Source organism: Misgurnus anguillicaudatus, chromosome 8, assembly GCF_027580225.2.
Source record: "Misgurnus anguillicaudatus chromosome 8, ASM2758022v2, whole genome shotgun sequence".
NCBI classification, from domain to species: domain Eukaryota; kingdom Metazoa; phylum Chordata; class Actinopteri; order Cypriniformes; family Cobitidae; genus Misgurnus; species Misgurnus anguillicaudatus.
Window position 1 is genome coordinate 21649328 of NC_073344.2, and position 15838 is coordinate 21665165.

Here is a 15838-nt window from a genome sequence, read left to right on the forward strand (position 1 = left end):
GAAATTTGCATCATCACATGTGGTAATATAAAAGTGCTATTGTATTACCATCTGGTACAACTACTAAATGATGGCATCAGCACAGTAAACACAGTAGGGTAGAAGAAACTCAAGTGACTGAAAACAAAACTAAGCTATTTTAAATCCAAAAAATAAGTAGAAAACTTTAACATCATGTCATCACATTATAATTATAATTTGAAACAAGCAGTTGCAATAATATGAAGTTTTCTATAATGAAGCATGCAGCTTTACATGTGGCATAATTTACTCTATTGTCAACTTATTTTAGTTCATTCAACATCTCAGCTATTGAATAAGAGCCCATTTAGCTTAAACAATTTTTAAAACATCTATTTTGGGAAGGCACAATTTATCATTTGTCCACAGCATGTTCACTAACTAACCTCTCGACCGTAAAGAATAAGTTGAAAATTCTTCACTCAAAGAGAGCCAAATAATTAGTTATGCATGGTTAAAATGTAATTTGTGCTGTAATTAGTTGAATTAGACAAATGAAGTTTCAGCTTGAAAATGATGTGACCTTTAATTAAACTGTCATTTTGTCAGGGATGAGATACAGTAAGGTTTGTGTTACTGTGATAAAAGTGTCTGCATTTATCTTCAAGGACAGAACCGAAAGCTAAAAATTGACGAATTTAGTTTTTTTATGCAAGTTGTGCTTTATATAAAAACAATGTAATCAATACTAAAAATATAATGGGGATCAGCGCATAATGCTGCATACACTGTCTCACACAAATGGTCAAAATATGTACCCCAGCTTTCACTGGCTTTCATATTAGTACCATTTTGGTAGCAAATACAAAGTGTGCCCCATGCATCCTGAAAATGGAAGCTGCTGGCTCTTTGAACGCCCCCTGGTGGCTGGCTGCAGTACACGTCATAAACTCCGCCCTCTCCATGCAAATTACACTTCCAATAAAATTTTCGGAAATATGGTTTTGGTCCTTTAGGGTAGTTGTTATTACATTGTATGTTCAATTGTTCATTTTTGTGATAAATTTAATTTTAGCTAGTATTTAATGCTATAGAAAAGGGGCGTGTCGTTATTATGGACATTTGTGATTGACAGCTTGTGTCAGAGCTTCGAGGGAAGATTGAAGATATAACTAACTATTAATTTTCGATTTCTGAGTTATCTCCGAGAATTTTTACATATTTCACAACTTGGCAAATTTGTATAAATTCATAAGAAGTTAATCGTGCAAAAACAATAACAAAACCCAACCCTTAACCCCGCCCCTAATCCCAACGTCACAGGGGTCAAGGCAAATCGTACAAAAATCTACGAGTGCGTTCGTATGAATTCATGCGAATTAGCCAACTCGTAAAATATGTAGGAATTCTTGTGGGATATCGTTGGTTATTTCACACCGACAAAATTTGTTGTTCAACAGTAAACTGTACTAACCAACCTACAGGATTAACGGATCACTGAGTTTTTCCGTTAAATTAAGCTAATTAATAAATGTTATTAGCTAAGATAACACGCCTAACGTTAGTTTAAACAAACTGCATGAACTAAACATCGTTAATTTTGCTGTCCAACACATTGTGATAGACTAGTTGTTCATTTTAAATCATTAGGAAAAATAGCTGTACTGTTTTTAATATATAGTAGGGATGCACGATATATCGGCCGACATATCGTTATCGGACGATAACTGCTTATTTTTAATATTATCGGTTATCAGTCTGATAGCAAAATTAGGCCGATAAATGAAAGCCGCTAAATTATGGATTATTTTGGTTTGTTAAACCACTTCACTTGCTCATTGCTGGCCATGTGGAGTTTTGATTGGTGCTTTCTGTGACATAGCATGAAGATGACACGTGTTGCGGGCTTAAGAAGAGTATGCTAGTCTAGCGCAAAGACAAGATGTCCGCCGTCTGCAAGTTTTTCATTGTGAAAATAATAAGAATATTTATCGCCCTATAGATATCGGTTATCGCCCCCCAAATTTAAAGAGTTATTGGTTATCGGTATCGGCCAAAATGTCCATATCGGTGCATCCCTAATATATAGTGTATTAAAATGTGTCTTTAAATTTAAGTCGTATATTTAAATTTGGCTTGCGAGATTTTGGGCAGAAGTTTGATACCGTGGCTCCGCCTCCAGGCACAACGGACGATTCATTTTGCGCATGCACTGGCTCCAAAAAGACGTTTTTGCGTAACGTGTCAGCGCCCAACGTCGTACATTTTACGTACAATTCATTACAATGGAAGGAAGCGGCGTTTTGTCGTCCATCTTTTTTTACAGTATATGATCTGTACCTAATGGTAGGCTATATATAGGACCTTTTTAGGGGAATTCCACCAGTGACAGCTGGGGTACATATTTTTGACCATGTGTATGCAGCATATGTTTATGTGCTGATTCCCATTATATTTTTTTGTTTTGATTAAAATGATTAAATGTTTAAACGTTATAACAGAAAATATATAATATGGTTAAATGCACATGGATTTCACCTTGATCTCTGATGACCTACTGTTTTAAAAGCTGACCTGCTAACTCAAAGCTGACAGGTTGAACCTACCTTTAATCTATGTACTTAACAGCTGTCATAAATTCAGCTCAGGCCATCCCTAATATTTGTGCATTAAAATCCATCTACAAAACAAGTGCAACTATTTAAAACTATACAAAACACTTTTGCCACCACTAACCATGAGAAGATGTGGAAGAGACATAGCTTCTGCTATATGTTCAGTCGAGCATCTCTGAAGGTGATTTATTTGGGTGTTAATCTGGTTTGGCAGGGGTTGCGTATGTGTTTGCTATATTTAAAAGCTAGGGACCTGCTTCACAGCTGCACACCAGAGATAGGAGCTTCAATCCAGAGCCTTCAATACACACAAACACACGTGTGCTGGTGAGCTCTCCATCATGGGATGCACGACATGCACTTATGTTGTTAACAATACTGAAGCGGCTTAAGGTAAAAGGTTATATCTTATCTAATTTGAATCAAGTTTATTTAAGTAAGTTCAGGAGAAGCACGATCATGTAATCCAACCAATCCGAAGATGTCTCTATATATAGCCAACCCTCACATCTGTCCCATCACAGTTCCTTGCAGTATCCCTCCTTCACCCCATTGCCTCACTTTAAGTTGGTGTATCTGCCCCAGTCAAAGAGGGGGGAGTATCTTAGTTTCGGGGAAATATTCCAAGCTCGGAGCACTCTCCTCGGACAGCACACCAAATATACTTTATCATCATATTTGATTTAATGCAAAGCCGTCATGTAAGAGTACAAAAATAAAGAGGACATCTTGCAATGTTCTGCTCTTTTGTCTCACTAGCTGTTTTTTCATTTATGCAATATTATCTAAGTGTCAATAAAAAACTGGAGTTTCCACTTATTGCATGCGTCTAATACTTAGTATTACTTCTTGCAATATCTCATTCCAAACCTCACATCGATTGATGATATAAAAGTTTTATCCAAACATTAATTCCAAGAAAAGCCCCTTATCCTTAGGAGCAGCAATGTATGAAGTGTTTCTGGGAAGTTCACATCAGGTGACTTTAAAATGCAAATAAAAAGCACTTTTTTCCGAATTACACTTTATGTAAGCATAGCATTTTTTCAATATATGGTAGTTGACGTTTTTCCATTGGCTGTATTTTCAATTTGTGCAGTTTGAAGGGTAATGGAAACGCAATGTCGGAGATATTAAATCATTTCCTGCCCCAAATATATACTGTAAACATACAAATATATCAAATAAAAGAACAGCCCCTATGCTTTCACACAAATAAACCAACATGATCTCACAAAGTTCCGTGGGATAGTCACGGAATTTTTTGCTAATTTTTCCGTGACATTCTCACGGATCTCCGCATATTTCCGTGGCCCTGCCACGGACTTTCTTTTCCGTGGCATTCTCACGGATTGGTTACTCAACTGCTTTTTCCTATTTTCAAACCATTGTCGCTTCGGTTTAGGGTTAGATTTGGTGCTTGCTTTACTTTGTCACTGTAAGTATTGGTTTATACAATTTTTTCTGATGTATTCTTTTATATTTTCTAAACTTTAATCAATTGTCACCTGGCATTGGGGTTAGAGTTGGGTTTGGGTAGGGATGTCATTTTATGTAAATCTAACCCTAAACCGAAGTGAAAATGGTAAGAAAATAGGACAAAACAGTTGAGTAACCAATCCGTGAGAATGCCACGGAAAAGAAAGTCCGTGGCAGGGCCACGGAAATTCGTGAGATCAGGTTGAATAAACAAAACGGTAAAAAAAAAACATTTCACCCTATCTTCATTCGATCTCTTTTTATAACCTCTTAAATATGTGTGGGTTTCTTAAAAAATACCAAAAGTTGAGCAAAAAGCTGAAATAATTGCATTTTTGTAAAGGACTTTTGTAAGAGATCAGATTCAGAACAGTTATCAAAACACACATAGGGCCCTATTTTAACGATCTGAAACGCAAGTGCGAAGCGCAAAGCGCAAGTGACTTTGTGGGCGGATCTTGGGCGCTGTTGCTATTTTCCCGGCGGGAGAATTAAGTCTTGCGCCAGGCGCAAATCAATAAGGGGTTGGTCTGAAGTAGGTTCATTATTCATAGGTGTGGTTTGGGTGTAACATCAAATAAACCAATCAGAACGCTATCTAACATTCCCTTTAAACGCAAGGGCGCAAGTTCCATGGCGGGTTGCTATTAAAATGACGGATTTACCAGCCGCACGCCAGGAGCGGTTCACAGCCGAGGAGACTGATGTTCTTGTAAGAACAGTCAAAGACAGAGAAGTTGTTTTGTATGGGGATAGGAGAAACCTGCCCAAATCAGCGTCGGTTAAACCGGCGTGAGAGGAAACCCTTACGAAAATTAACCATGGTTTTACTACAGTTAAGACCAAAAAACCATGGTTACCGTAGTAAAACCATGGTTACCACAAAATAACCATGGTTTTGCTCATAGTAATCAATTGACCAAAAAACCATGGTTACTACACTTTTACCGCAATAAAACCATGGTTAATTTTCGTAAGGGAATAGCCACAATTGTCTCATTAGCTGGCTTCCCCATCGTTGCGGCAAGCGCTACAATGATGTCAGGAGACGGGGGAATCCCAAGATCGATGGCAACTTCAACAAACTCAAAGGTAATGAGTTACTAACTCGGTTACTATTTTGAGAAGTAACGAGTAACTATAACATTACTTTTTTATTGTAACGTTGCCAACACTGCTCATAAATGGTGGGAAAAGAGTAAAGCATGGATAGATGCAATGTAAACAATATTGTTTATTTAAATGTTTAGGTGTTTAAATTGAATATGCATGTCAACTTGTTGTTTTAAATCTTAACTAATGATTAAGTTAGCTGATGCAACTTATAAAAAAAATTGAAATTGCTCATCTTTTATGTGATGCTGTCTGTGAAATCCAGGCTAAAGTCTTTTTTTCATAGAATGTACTTGACCTTCTGTGGGATGATTTTATTATAGTTATTCAAGAACACATTATTCAGATCCACATCTGGTATGAAGAATAATGGATGTAAAAGTGGTTTGTTTCACTGATGTACTTTTAATACTGTGATAAACACATAAATGTAATACCATCTAAAAATCAAATAAATATTAAGGAAATGAATTGAAGAATTGTAAAAAAGTTAGAGATGTAATTTCAGATTTTTCCATCACCTATAATCACCTCACACACGATATTTCTGCACATCACTGTCACTTGTCGCATTCAATGACCATCACGAATCAAACAGAATCGTAAATCACACAAACCTGCGTTTGATTCTTTCATTAATGTGACTGCCTGTCTGAAAACCATCCAAAAACCTCCAGATGAGTTACTTATTAGCATATTCTGTTTAATAAGGCATGAACCATTGAGGGGGCTGACACTCAGATTTTGGGAAACAGCCGATGATGACGCAGCACTGGATGAGCTTAGAGAGTACAGAATAGAGTTTTATTGAGGTGGTGCTCTATCAGCCGTAGACTGAACGACAAGCATCAAAAGCTGTCTGCAATACCATCCACGAATCAACCAGCAGGTGACAGCTTATCTAAATTTCAACAATCATCCAGAGAAAGAGGATAAAGTTATAGGACTTGACTCAACACCAAATAATCAAAGCTATATAAGCCACATTTACATTATAGCTATATGTCAATAATTGTCTCGTTCTTTGTTTTTGTTTTTTAAACTGTACATCTTTGAAGGAGTTGTAGCAGGCACGGACGGTACTACACGGCTTGCTGGACTGGGGGCAGTCAGGAATTTTGGGTGGGCAGCCATAACACTCAATGTAAAATATATATAAAACAGATCTGAAGGTTTTACTTTATTTGTCTGCCTCAAATGAAGTTTATTTAACTAAGTTAGGGAGGAGCATGGTCATGTGTGCAACCATACAAATTTTTTGCTCTTTTAATCCTTATACTCAAGCATTCCCGTTTGATTGCAGGCGGGACCTCCTGACCAAAGCTGCGAGCCCTTTAGCTGCCTTTCCGCTGCACACAACATTTGGAAACGATTGTCGGAGTTCGCCCCCTAGTGGCAGTCGTAATAAAGTTTCAGTTTAATCGTAACATGGGTGAGAAGCTCATTCCAGAGCAACAGGCTTCATTTTATGTGGAATAAATAAATGAATGCAAATGAATAAAACAATAAACAGCTATATGACAAGGACCACCAATATTTTTTTTATATTTTAACATATGAAGACAAGATTAAAATAATAATGTATACATATTAAATTAATAATGTATTACTTATCAGTAATTAATTGTTTTTTTAAATGGATTTAAATGTTCCTGATAAAGTTAAAAACAAACAGGATTAAATAATTTTCACCTTGCAGTGTTTTGATTGGAATACACTGAAATACATCACTTTCGGTCAGCGTATCGCATGCGGTGTAGTTGCACAAGTTCAGAATTTTTAATGGATCAAACTGTCAAAACGGATCCAAAATTACGTATCCGCAGACGGTCGGCACCTCATGCAGCCCTTTTGAGACTCTCCATAAAAAATGAATGACTTCCGGATTATCTGCCATCTTTGTCGTGTGCAGTGGAAAGGTGGGTTCTCAACCAAAGCGCCTGTCGGATGCTGCGAGAGCCCCTCGATCAATTTGCCTGAACTTGTTTAATACTGTTCCTCTTTCAATATGTGGCATCAATTCAACTAAAGCCAAAGTATGGGAGAGTCTAGTGACATCATTCAATCTTACAACCTCAACGTGACAGTCCCAGGCTATATTTTCATTCATTTCTGACCCTTTCATACATGCTCAAATGTTGCACAACACTTCTATTGATGAGGACATCATGGAAGCAATTTGACAAATTGACTCGCATGACAAATTCGTCAAAAGGTTATTCTGTTTGTCGAGAGAAAAAGCACCAGACAAAAGCGCAAGCCCTAAAATACTGTAGCTTTAGTTTGTGTTGCGACAAGTCCAAAGATAAATCACACAGCTTTGTTCATAACAAAGAAAATTAGATGTTATAATACAGCGTAACATTATAAAACACAAGTGTTTGCAAACAAATTGTCTAATGATGTTTAGCTGGCAGACGATAAAAAATTCAAAATAAATAGCGCAATTGAGGGCTTACATTATAATATAATGCTTATGAAACATTATTTCAATACATTATATTTCAATATTTCATTATAAAACAAGCGTTTGCCAACAAGGGATGCTATTTGTGTAAAGAGACACTATGTTTTTATGTTTGGCTGGACATTTTTGAGGGGACAAGGAAAAATCTGGGGGGCAATGCCCTCCCTAGCCCCCCGTACCTGGCCTTGAATTGTATGAGAAACAATTAAGCGATAAAATACAGCATAACTTTATAATGTCACCAGGGCTATCAAAAGGCAATCTCTAAGCAATAACATTTTCCTCCCGGTTCGCCCAAGTTTCTAAATATTTTTTCAGCAGGTTCTGTAGCTGACACATTCTCCATTAGCTTGCACACATCTCGCCCGGGCTCCATCAGTGTCAGAGTAGCTTGTGTATAGTGAGATTGAATGTTTGCCGGTATGTCTGAGAAAACCGAACTGATAAATGGAGGAATAGAAGAAGAGATGGAGGTCGACAGGTTCTAGCAGCCGATTAAGCGAAAGTGAGTCAGGAGACATCAGGCCAGACATCTTTCAGCAGCTTTTTGCTTAAGCTTCAGGCAGGTTAGTTGTTCCTGATCTTAAAGCTGTCTTTTTAGATACTTTATAGTCTCTGAGCACTTTCCTCTGTATACAAACCTGTATGGTGAAGTAAAAGTAAAGACTTTTTTTACAAACCTTACCTCCTTATTGTACAACTGCATGTTTTTTAAGTGTCTGTGACATGAACAAAACAATCAAATAGATTGGTAATTAAATATTTTGGTAACACTTAAGGTTTGGTAACAATAAGGTTGTATTTGTTCATAGTAGTCAATGCATTTACTAATGTTTACTAATACAACCCTATTGTAAAGTGTTTCTAATTAATATTTTATTTGACTGTTTTGTAAAATTTTTATATGACGATTAATCATCAGGCAAAATCATAAGGTTACAACAGCCCCTGTAAAATGTGAGATATGACCATGTTTCACTTCAACTTTCTATACTTTTCCTGTAATGTAAAACTATTAGCAGGCTGGAAAATTGAATGTTCAATAATTCACAATTTGCTCCGTGAACTATTTCGCCATCAAGCATGTGACATTTCTCACCCCGAATGACTTATAAATAATTACTTCATTGACTGAACAAAGGGCAAGAATTCTCTCGCTGGTTTATTTCATCATTTTCATGGAGGTAAACACAATGTTAGTACGACATCACATCTCTACCGTTGTAAGGATGCCGGAAAAACTCGATGGATGAGGTCCTGACAAAATCAGTGACTCAAAGAAAATCTGAACCATATATTCCCTATCACAAAAAAGTCAAGCGCGATGACATTTACCGCTTTAAATTTTCATATGATTAGTGGCGTTTGCTAAGTCCCTCAGCCCGTAACTCAGAATACACTCTGAATGTGACTTTAAATCTTGTGGCTTGTTAAAGTGACATTGTCCTTTAACTTTGAACAAACTGATGATATTTAGCTGGCAAACGATGAAAAAAAAAATGCATTTGAATACATTAAGCAATTGAGGGTAACACTTTGGGCTTACATTATAATGTAACGCTTATAGACGGTTTCAGCCGTAACAACATAAACAAGCGGCTTTCGTGGTCCGCCTATAACTTCCGGTAAACTCCGCAAAGAATAAATAACAACAAAGTTCTTTAAACGCAGTTTATTTATATAACAAGCAATAAAAACAACACATAGATTACCTAGGAAACCAAAACATTTGTTATTTTCGACAAGGAATTTCTTCGAGAGATCATTTTAGCAACTAGTCAGACCATTAAAAAAACAAAACCGGAATTAAAGTTCGGATCCAGACGTGTATCGCGTCAGCGCACGTGCATCCGTTGAAACCGTCTATAAAACGTTATTTCAATTGTTCATCCATGAAGATGATTTGTGAGTCCTGTCAGATCGATCGACAGTAAAGGCAAAGACTAAAATTTTCATCATTCTGTGCTCTTTAACAGCATCATCAAGCTACACCGTTGTTATTGTTTAGCGACCTCTACTGGCGAAAATTACATATTGTGCCTTTAAAGGTAACCATATAGCCCAAAAGACCTTTTAACTCATTCCCCACCAGCCATTTTTTGAAAAGTTGCCTACCATTTTTTGGGAGTTTCACAAAATGCCTTCCAGGAAAATGTTCTTCTAAAAATAAATAAACATACAAATATATCAAATGTAGGGCTGCAACGATTAATCCCGTGTCCCATTAAAAATGCCTCTGAAATCGATTTAGAATCAATTTTGAATCAATTCTGTTTCATGCACAGCTTGTGCGTGTACTACGGCATTTGGTCAGTCAGAAGTCCTTAGCAATTTAAAATCATTATGAGTCGGAGTCGTTTATAATATGCATTTAAAAAAGCAACTTGTTAAACAAAATCATTCAAAATATTCTTTATTATCATGAAAATACCTGAAACAATGTGAAGAACAGTGATATAAATATTCCTGTAGACATTTCCTGGAATAGCGTTTGTAATGTTGATACTTCTGTGGCACAAAAGGAGTTTCTGCAGGAGAGCGCCCCCTGGCTTTGGGATGTGCCGGAATTTCACCGTTATTCATTAAAATTCATTCATTGAGAAAACGCACATTTACACGATTAATAAAATAAAAGACCAGACCCTCTGCTTTCAAACAAACAAACAAAATGGGGAAAAAAACTTTTCATCCTATCTATATGTTTTTCTCTGCTTATAAACTCTTAAAGGTGCAATGTGTAATTTTTAGAAAGATCTCTTGACAGAAATGCAAAATAATATAAAAAACTATATTATCAGGAGTATATAAAGACCTTTTTATAATGAACTGTTATGTGTTTATTACCTTAGAATGAGACGTTTTTATCTACATAAACCGAGGGTCCCCTTACATGGAAGTCGCCATTTTGTGCCGCCATGTTTTTATAGAAGCCCTTAACGGACAATATTTTTTACTAAGTTGTCTCTGGCGATGACATGTTTGTCCGGTGGCGGCTACCGTAGCTTCTCTATGTGTTTCTAAATCAAGAGGTGAGCATTGGACTGAGTCGTTGGTTGCAATTCGCAACCTCGCCACTAGATGCCGCTAAAATTTACACACTGCACCTTTAAAAACACAATTTTTAGCAAAAAGCTAAAATAATTGCATTTTTGTGAAGGAATTTTGTTAGAGATCAGATTCAGAACGATTATCAAAACATACACAGATTTTAAAATAAGTAAAAAAAATTTGGCTTCATTTTTTTCATAAATTGGATAAGTTATTTAGTGGATAATCGCAGTATTTCAGATTAACATAAAAATTCATCAGGAACACGGTTTTTATGCAAATGTTTTCTCTTAATTAATGAGATAACTTGTCAATGGTGGGGAAAGAGTGGAACCTTTAATTTTAAGAGTGTAGTCCTTGGGACAAGAATATCTTAGCAACCACCTAGCTATTACCCACAAGACCCTAGAAATAGGAGGTGCATATCAACACTCTTTCCACCATCCACAACAGTGAGGTTTGCAAAATTATGCTTAGTTAAGAGTTTCTGGAAGTTTTCTGGAAGGTAAACATAGAAGCTTTATGACCAACAATACAAAGAAAGATTTCTGCTTGACTGTCAAGCACCTGTTGTTTTTGAAACCATGCTGTTACACGGATAATCTTCGTCTGTCCATTATGATGCAGATGTGTCAATAGGGGGATTTCATTCCGACCGAATCTTATGACAAAATGCCAAGAACAAACGGAGAAAAGGATGAGATGAGGGGAAATGGCGTTTTATGTCCTTCTCCTGCAGAGAACCAAGATCTTAAAGGAGCAGAAACACAGGACTCAGGAAAATGCCTGTTGTGTAAGAGCAAATTAGAGGAACGTGAAGATAAATTTAAGTTTAAAATGAATAATAAAACAAAGCTCAAAACGTTTGTCATCTTCTAGCACTTTTAACTGTAGTCCTGTGGCTCCTAAGTGCCAATAGTATGTCTTTGGAATAAACAACAATGCCCATCCATAACTGAGAGATTTGCATCACAAATGCTGCTTCGAAAGTCTCTCTTAAAGGAACAGTATGTAAGAAATGTATATCAATTAATCATAAAATGGCCCTGATATGTCACTAGACATTAAAAAAACATTCATTTCAAATACTTATATCACTGACAACAGTGGTCCGGCCAGGATATTGTCATTTAAAAAGTGGAGTTGTAGTCCTCAACTGATGTTTATGTTGTCATGTTGTGTATTGGCCACCAGTTGTGTGATTGCAGTACCAGTTTTAGCCACAAGTTTTGTGATTGCAATACCAGTTTTGGCCACAATCCTACATACAGTTCCTTTAAAGGTTTACATTGAAGGTGTTGTGAATTAAGAAATCAATTTTAACTTGAACTTTTGTTATTTGAGAGGTCATCGTATTAAACTGATATCTTGTAAGTGTCAGAACTGAAAATGTCCTTGTTACATCCAACTTTTATTGACACCAGGCGCAGCGAATGCCAGGTCCTGGAATGTGCATATCTATGACATAATTGATAGGTTAAACATCGCCTCCACACAAGATTATCAACACGACGGATTATGCAAGGAAACCGGATTGGAAACTCAGTCCACACAACTTGTATGCTACATTCATTTATGGTATTTTAAACCGCTCGACAGCCACATAAGTATTTACTGTATGAAAAAGACAACATTCAGTAGAAGAAAGAAAAGTTTGAAGCAAATATTCATTTTTGGGTGAAATATCCCTTTCATAATCTTTCTTTAAGCATTTATCAGCTAAAATTTCATCTCCGGGCATATGCTAAATGACATTTCATGTGGTGACTCAGATGTTTTGTTTCTGTCCTATAATAATTGCCTAACAATCTAACATTCATTCAAAGCAGCATCTTCCTCCATCTAATTCATGCTGCAGAGACGTGTCAAGTCTCAGGATGAAAGGGGTAATTCATCAAAAGACAGCGCCAGGCAGTGCGCACAACAGCAAACAAATGTAAGAAAACACACAGTCAATCAAAGACAACGGTCTCATTCAGAGTCTGTTACTGCTGCAATTCGGATAAATCCAGTTTGTGTGTAAATAAGGGAGATTTAGGCCTGGGTTTGGGTGCCCGGTGGGTTTCAAATCTTACATAAAGGTTTGAGTTTGTTGGCACTACAGTAAGATGTTGCCTAAGGTCACAATCTTGTTAATACTGTTAAGACAACTTCCGGCAAGTAGTCTGGCAAAGAGGCCATTCAAGCCCATTTCTAATGCCAAGAAATCGCGGCACCAATCAGAAATGTTGGGGCGGGCTTTACACGATGACGACAGCACAGCGACGATGAAGCAGATTTTGTCCATTACTAAGATTACTAGCATCACTCGTTCCACAGCTATCGCGTCTGTTTTAAGCGATTTAAACTTTTCCTTTTTGTTAAAACCCAAACAAAAACAACACTCGAAGCCTTCATATCTAAAAAACAGATGTTATCGCTGTCTTACCGACTGGAAAAGTCTGATATAGCTCTGCATACATCATCTCCTTCATCGCTGTGAATGGTTTTAGGTCTATCCAATTGGACACAGAGGCATTTGAGTGACATTCGTTGGTGACGCCCCTTTAGAAATGATTTGTCTACGAAGCTTTGTCAGACCATAACTCAATTATTACTGAGAATGGTCTGGTTTTAACCAGGCTACATTTTAGTATAATGCTGTTCACAAAATGTACATTTAAAATGCTGGGTTCTTATTAGCCCAGCATTTGGTCGAAATAGGACAAACCAAGCTGTTGGGTTAAATGAACCCAGAAATTGCTTTTATTTTACCCAACAATGGGTTACAATAACCCAGCGAGGGAAAGACAACATTTTCCAAAATGTGCAGTAAATAACCCGAGTAGACTTTGATACTTTAGCAATGTGCTCCATTTGAGTTTCATCCAGAAGTACATTAATATCAATGATTTATAACTTTTTCTTGAAAAAATATACAGTACACTCTCAGAAAAAAAAGGTTAATAAAGGTACAAAGTTGTCACTGAGGCAGTACCTTTTTACAAAGTACACTTTTGTACCTAAAAGGTAGATACTGGTAACTCAAAGGTAAATATCTGTACCAAAATGGTACATATTAGGACCTTTTTAAAAGGTACTGTCCTATTGACAAAAAGATACAACTTTGTACCTTTTTATCTGAGGGTGTACAGTCTGACGTTAAGATAGTTTAGCACAAAACTGTATTTCTAAGATTATATGGTTGCATATGCATAACTCCATCTATGCACATTTCCCCAAAAAAATTGGCAACACTACACAGGTTTGTGTGTATATATTGTCATTAGACGAATCATTAGATGAATCATCAGACAAAGGCACAGACGAACATCTGTGTTCGCACAGACAAAAACACAGACAATCAATCTTCATCTGCTTTTTGGTCCCAATCTTTGTCTCTTGCGATCTTTACACATCAGCCTTCTCAGCAAGCAATAGCCATCATTTCACCATTTAGGTTAAATACCCAATATACAGTAGTCTGTATGAGCAACCGATGCTATTAGGGGTGTCACAATTCTCTAAATCCTCGATTCGAGTACATTTTCGAATCTAAGATCACGATTGGATTCGATTCTCGCCATTTTTAGACTAGACTTTTATGAAATATAATATCTGAGCCTGAACCCAGAGATGCCCTGCCATGTTAGTCGTGCTTTTTTAATGTTAGCTGTGCATTTAGTGGAAAAATATGGTACACGCACACAGAGCCGGATTAAATAAATGGACTACACTAGGCAGGCTGCATTTTTTGCCCCCCCCCCCCATCGAGGTTATCTATGAATTGAAATCTGAAACTTACCAAAGTTACTAATAAAAGTTAATTCACATTTTACATAGCCTAGTCTTTGGTTACAAATTGGTTGTTTGTATACCAAATTAAGTCATGTGTTGTATATTAACCAGTCTATCAGACATTTTTTTGCTAAATGTATTATTTATACGTCATTACACGGCTCTATTAAATGCTATTAAATTATCCTCACCTTATCCATTGGGAGTGTCATTGTTAAGGCAGTAGTACCAGTAAATAACCAATAGGTGTCAGTAATCCGCAGGAGAGCTTCGCTGCATATTTCTCTTCAAGATTGAGAATCGCAACCAAATCCTCGTCGAGCAACACGTCCACTGAGGTAAATGTCCTCAAAACACTGGTTATTTATGTTTCGGTTATATCAATTATATAATAACAGTTTTTATATTATGTATAACAGTTTTATCTCAAAGTAATGGTAGTGCTAAAGTCTAATGTATCGTTTCTGAGGCTGCTAGATTATTCTTTACGCTATTCACGTTTGTGAAGTGAATTTAAAACACAGATTGCTTGCAGTTGACTTAGCCACTATCCATTGGTTTTGTTATCATGTTTGGTATCTAACGTGATTTTTGTGGGGCTTAAACAAAAAAAAATCTTGCCATTGCAGTCATGAATTATTATGCAAGGAACTGTTTTTTTTTTGCCTCGTTATTATACGTAAACATGCCTTATATAACGTAGGGAAATGATCGTTTGTCCTTTATTTATTTATTTTTGCAGCAACCATGTCTGTGTCCTTAAAGGAACTCTGTCAGGTACAGATTAGAACTATGAACTTGAAAATCAACCATTCTGATGACTGGCGTCCCCATCCGAGTCACCACCTCAGACAACAACAGTCATAAACTCACAAACACAAATACACTCAGTAATGGAAAGACTTAACTATGATTTTATCTGTGTTAACCTATGATATCAGTTATTGATGTATTTTAAATATTTACGTATTACTAGGCTTATCATACATGCATTGAAGTTTTAAAATGTATCTAATATAATACTGTTATTAAATTGAATGTTTTGGATACCACCATTAAATTATTTTGTGCATGTAAAACACAAGCAGCAATGTTTTTATTTAATTCAATTTTGAATTAAATTGAATGTTTTGCATACCACCATTAAATTATTTTGTGAATGTTAAACACAAGTAAATGTTTTATTTATTGGAGATAAAATGGCTGTTTAATTAATATAATACTTCTGTTTGTTAGGCACTAACAAGTGAAAATAGTTAGGTTTAAGTACATTTATTAGCTGTAATGCTTCTGTGCAGAAGGAAGCCCGTGAGCCACGAAGGTAAGTTTGCGAGCAGATTCATTTCCACTTATTAGACAGCAGTCCGCTCATCGTGTT